Below are 6,000 nucleotides of genomic sequence, written 5' to 3' on the forward strand. Positions count from 1 at the left end.
ACACATACATTGCTAGAGTGATGTCCACATGTTATCTTTATCCACCGGATCTCGATGAGCTTGCATTTTCAACACTCTCTCTCAAGCTCACTATATCTATCCATGTACTCCAAGTCTGTATTTAAAGTACTCAAACTTCTCTTTACTAAGTGGTTTCGTAAAGATATCTGTAACTTGCTCTTTAGTCTTCATATGTTAACTCTATTTGTCAATCCAACAATTTCTCCTTGATGAAGTGATAGTGGACTTTTATGTGTTTGGTCCTCACATGGTAGACTGATTGCTTGCCAACTATATGCTGCTCATGTTGTCACAATGTATGACAACTTTTCCATCACATTGTTGTCCCAAATCTTCAAGTAGCTTTTTCAGCCATACCACCTCACATGCAGCCGTAGTTATTCCTTTATACTCTACCTTTGTGCTAGATAAGTCTATTTTCAGGTACTACTTTTCATCTCGTCACTTGCTTTTTGTAACTCGTAAATCACGTTCTATATTTGATGAGTTCATCGCTCGCCACTTGCTTTTTGTGCACGTATCTCATATAACTTTCATGGTCCTCCTTGTTTATGTTCTCGTTTCATGGTCTGCAAATTCTGTGATCTTGTTCTATACATATTCTTGCAATTCGAGATGGCAGCTTCTATTCTCATTAATGGTTTTCCATCTGGTCAACGATGTGTTCCCGTGTTTTAAGGCTAAGGATTTTCTAGATGAAAGGCCAAGATGATGTTGATACTACTTGAATGTGACGATCTTTCTGATGTTGTTTTGGGCAATCTTATCTGTCCATCTAAACCTGTTGATGTAGAACAAGATAATGCTCTTATTACTATTGGTCCTATTTTTTAGCAATGGCAAACTGATTACTCGAATTGGATCCATCATGATGATAAAGCTACTCGTCGATCTATCTTATCTGCTCTTCATGATTCTCTATGCTGGATGTATTCAATCTTCCTACTTCTCATGATATATGGCAGTATCTTCTTACTACTTACAGAAATTCTTTATCTTCATAATCTCCTGAACAATTTACAATACACCAATTAAGAAATTGGTGTATCTTGCTGATGACACTACTTGTCAAGTCATGGGTGTTGGTGATCTATATCTTAGTACCCTTTCCTCTACTAGAATATTGCAAGGAGTTTTGCATGTTTCAGATCTTCAAAGGAATCTTCTTTTTGTTGCCCGGCTTGTTGATCTTGGTCGTTTTACAAAGTGTCGAATTGAGAAGGATGTGCATACCATCACAGTATCTCCTCGACGTGGTAATCTGTTTGAGCTCTCTTTGAATGATGATGTTGCAAATGTTGTTACTGCTCCAAGAGATCTTGATTGCATGTTATGGCATCATCGATTTGTCCATTTGGAATTTGCAAAGCTTCTTAATATTCATCGTCATGATTTCGTCAGAGGTATGGATCTTAAAGCTCGTCCTCATATGGGCATCTGTGAGTATTGTGTCTTGGCAAGCATCATCGACAACCTTTTCATAACTCTACCTCTACACATTCACATGCCCTTTTAGATCTCATTTACACGGATATTTGTGGACCTTTTCCTCCCTCCAAATCTCAATATCGTTATTTCATTACCTTCATTAATGATTTCTCTCGTTTCACATATGTTTTTCTCTTGAGGCATAAGTCTAAAGCCTTATCCATATTCAAGCAATATTAGAAAGCAGTTGAACTTCATTATTGGTCGCTTTATCCAAGACTCTCCGTAGTGACAATGGTGGAGAATATATTTCAGATCTCTTTGATGACTGTTGTATTGAACAAGGAATTCATCATGAGTTTATTGTTCCATATTCTTCTCAACAAAATGGCATTGCAAAGCGTAAGAATCGAACCATCCTTAATGCTATGAGATGTATGCTTATTCATTCTGGATTATCCAGGAGCTTTTGGGCTGAAGCAATTCATACAGCAGTCTTTGTTCAAAATCATCTTCCCACAATTGCACTTGCTGGTGGTAAGATTCCCATTACAATTTGGATAGGAAAAACTCATTCTGTATCACATTTTCGCACCTTTGGTGCATTGCTTATATTCACATGCGAAAAGAAACACAACAAAAGTTGGATCCTCCTAGTTTGAAAGTTATATTTATTGGATATTCTGATAATTCTAAAGGATACAAATTTTATGATTCTACACTTCTTAGAAAGTATTCATCAGTCATAATGCTATATTCGATGGGCTTGCATTAAATATCAGGGTGCCTGCATACGTGGCACCCCGCGGGCGCCCAGTCACCCGATCAATGGCCGATGACGGGCCCATTTGTAGACATATGTCCACAAAATGTTATGGACGTGTGTATATCACGAGTGTGTGCGCGGTGTAGTGGATAGGAGCTTCTTCTCCCTTGGCAGGGACATGGGTTCGAATCCCAGCAAATGCACGGACATAAGGACGTGTGTTCATAACTCTTTTGCACCACTATGTAGACCGAGGTGGTCACTGGCTAGATGATCGCTCATGCTGGGGCCTGCGGGGTGCCACGTATGCAGGCCCCTGAAATTTAACATAAATTAAAGTTTAGTAGGGCACCATCCACTTCCACATTGTTGCTGTAGAAGGGCCCGTTGTACATCACCTAACTGCTTGTGCACTTGTTGTACAACTAAGCACCGCTTGTCTCACATGAGTTTTGTTGTACCCAATTATTGCTTAGAAAACTTCAATCCACATACTAATTTCTCTTCCCCAACACTTGTTTTGCAAATTGATGGAGAGAGAGAGCACTTTGCCCCCTTCATTTGTTCTCTGTTGTGTGTGCCTCTCTCTCACACACAATCATTTTACTCCATTGTGTGTGATGCCTCTCTCAAAACACACATATAATTATTTTTGCATAGAAAAAATGAGAGAGGGAGAGCCATTCAAAATCAAAGGTAAGGAACCTTATCTTTTCGGGGGCTGCTTCACACTTGAAGAGAGAACAATGAAGAGAGCACCATGTACATACATGATGTATGTACATACATCATGTACATACATGAGCGGAAGAGAGGATAACACCAACTCTAATACTAATGTTACATCATCGTAGTCACCACCATAGCCAAAGAGGGGCAAGAGCTCTAGTCTCACCACCCAACCATAGAGGAATGTGGATAAGTGTCCACACTGCTGGGCTTATATAGTGGCCTGCCTGTCCACCCTGGCCCGGACCGTTCATGATTTTGACCCAGGTGCTTCACCCCTGAACCCTAAACACACTCACCACACACATGCCTTGTTAAAACCCTAAGATCTCTCTAGATAAATGTTATGCATAAACATGCATAAATCACGCATAAACTCAACCACCCAACCACCCCCGAGCCCAAGGGATGCACAAATGAATTATAAATGAAATACATCATACCTCTACCTTGATGTCCCATACCATCAAGAGGTATAACTCCAATCCAATAGCTTGTAGCTATAGTGTGAAATAGTAGATGAGTAGATATGGACCTCTACACAAGAGACCATAGCATAAACCTCCAAGCCTCCAAGCCCCCAAGCTCCCTTGAGTGTGCCCCATGTCCCTATTATATAGGAGGGCCCTCAAGTGACTCTTGACTTTCCATTTCTCATGTGTGACCCTTGGATGCCTGACCCTAACCTTAACCCTTAAGGTTAGTCCTAACCCATGCTCCACTAGAGCTTGTTCCCATGCTCCCATGCTCACAAGCCTAATGTGGGTTAGCCTCCTAGTATATGCACACATAATGTGTATATAACATAGCACACATAATGTACATATAACATACTTCCCCTCTCTCAAAACATTGCACTCTTGCAATGAAAAGAAGGAGAACTGTGCTGAACAATCTCAACCGACTCCCAAGTCGAATCCTCAATTTTCCTATCTTTCCACCTAATTTTGACCTCAAGGATAAGTCAACTACAAAGTTTCCTTTCCCTGAATTCATGTACCATATCAGGTTCATGTGGAACATAGGATAAATCTTCGACTTCAACGAGTTCTTGAGGAGTAACTCTGTTATCCTCACCTCCCAGTTTTCCTTTCAATCTATTGATATGAAAGATTGGATGAACTCTAACAATTGGAGGTAGTTTTAGCTCTTACGCAACCGTGCCAATCCGATGCATAACTCGAAATGGACCACAATATCTAGGAGATAAATTCGAGCATTTTTCCATTGACAAAGTCTGAAAATCTTTATGAACATTAAAATAAACCAACGCTCCTGGTTCAAAAGACCGAGATGAGCGTCCCCTAACAGCATAAAATCGTGCCCTATCATGAGCACTCCTGATAGAATCTCGAGCTTCGGTCAGTATTTCCTGCATATCTCGCAAGAAATCCCTCGATGCATCAAGCTCGATGTCCTTAAGATCGACATCAATAGGTGCCCTGGGTTGATACCCATACATAAGTATGCACGGACTAAAAAATAATAGCCATAAATTTAGAACTGCTATAGGCAAATTTCATCATTGGAAGATATTTTTTTCAATATGATGATTTTCTAGAGACATATGCATGAAGCATATACACTATAATCTGATTCATACACTCTGTTTGCCCATCAGACTACTACGGATGATCAGAGCAATTCACATTCAAAGTAACTTTCTCGTTGTAAACCATTCGGAATAAAGTAAGAAAACATGGCATTATAACATCAGAAACCAGGGATTCATCGGCGCCCCGACATATCCACATCTGCATATGAAATAATCGACGTCTCGAGTTGCCCATCTCAAGATAGAGAATCATCAACATCTCGATGAGTTACATATGTCCATCCGTAAACCCATTAGGTTGATTGTGTAAATCACCTAAAGTACGAAACTAGAGAAAGAAATGCCAACAAAGGAAGAATCCAAATTTCCTTATCCAAACACAACAAGATAAACTTGTTTGAACTCTAGAAAGAAAGAGATTTCAACAAGTGAAAATGCCGACGAGATTTCCCTCATCAAAACATGCAGGCTATAGATAAAAGAAGTTTATCTAAAGAATGCCTTCTAGTGAATTTAGAAAATAAGATTGTCTTTGAATGTTGAGGTCAACATGCTAAGTGATGTAAGCAAAGCAACAATCTGAGCCCAAATTATCCCATAAGATAATATATGTGAGGGATCACTAGCGTCCCATACCACCATGATACCACCCATACATACCTTAACAATTTGAAACTCCCTAGTATGCCGTCTAGGAAAATATGAATAAAATCCTGTATAAAAGGAATAAGATGGCCTTACCCAAACTTTCACATACTAAACCTGTCTCTATATACTTGAGACTACATCAAGGAATAACTCCTTCTGAGTACATCATTTAGAAAAGAAATTGAATTATTGGCGCCTTTCTAATGATAACTACCCAAAACACAATAAAGTTAGGGTAGAAAAATAACTCACCTAGATATATAAGCAACTAAGTATCGAGTTGGAATATATACAAGAGTATAAGAAATATACTCCAAAATTATGTGCAAAAAACAAAGGCAAATGCTACCTTCAAGGCACATGAAATTATCCAAAAGATCAAAAGATCCTTATAAAACCATGGATAAAAGCATAGAAGCTCCTTAAATCCATAAATAGTTGATCATAAAAATCAATGTATACCATCTAATGGACATAAATCATGCCAAAAGAAGCATTAAAATTGGTGGCCAACTCATCAATCCGGAGTATATGAACGTTGTGTTGTTCAAATAAAACTCCAAAGTAAGAAAGTGAAATACATGTGTGTAGCACTCAATAAGAAAACCCTAGATACAAGTGATCTAGGCAGAACCTGATGAGTCCATGTAAAACTTGGAAAATATCAAAAAGTTTTTCCGAAATTCGGAAAGCCAAAAGGTTTTGGGAAAATGTAAAGCCAAAGGTTTTCCAGAAGATGAAAAGCAAAAAAATTTCAAGAAGAAATTTTCAAAAAAAATTCAGAGATTCTTTTCCTCAAATTGCATATTTTTCTGTATTTTCCAGGCTTTTTTCAAGCTTTTTTCAAGCTTTT

Source organism: Cibotium barometz, chromosome 7 (genome assembly GCF_041138505.1).
Source record: "Cibotium barometz isolate CiBa-2024 chromosome 7, ASM4113850v1, whole genome shotgun sequence".
NCBI classification, from domain to species: domain Eukaryota; kingdom Viridiplantae; phylum Streptophyta; class Polypodiopsida; order Cyatheales; family Cibotiaceae; genus Cibotium; species Cibotium barometz.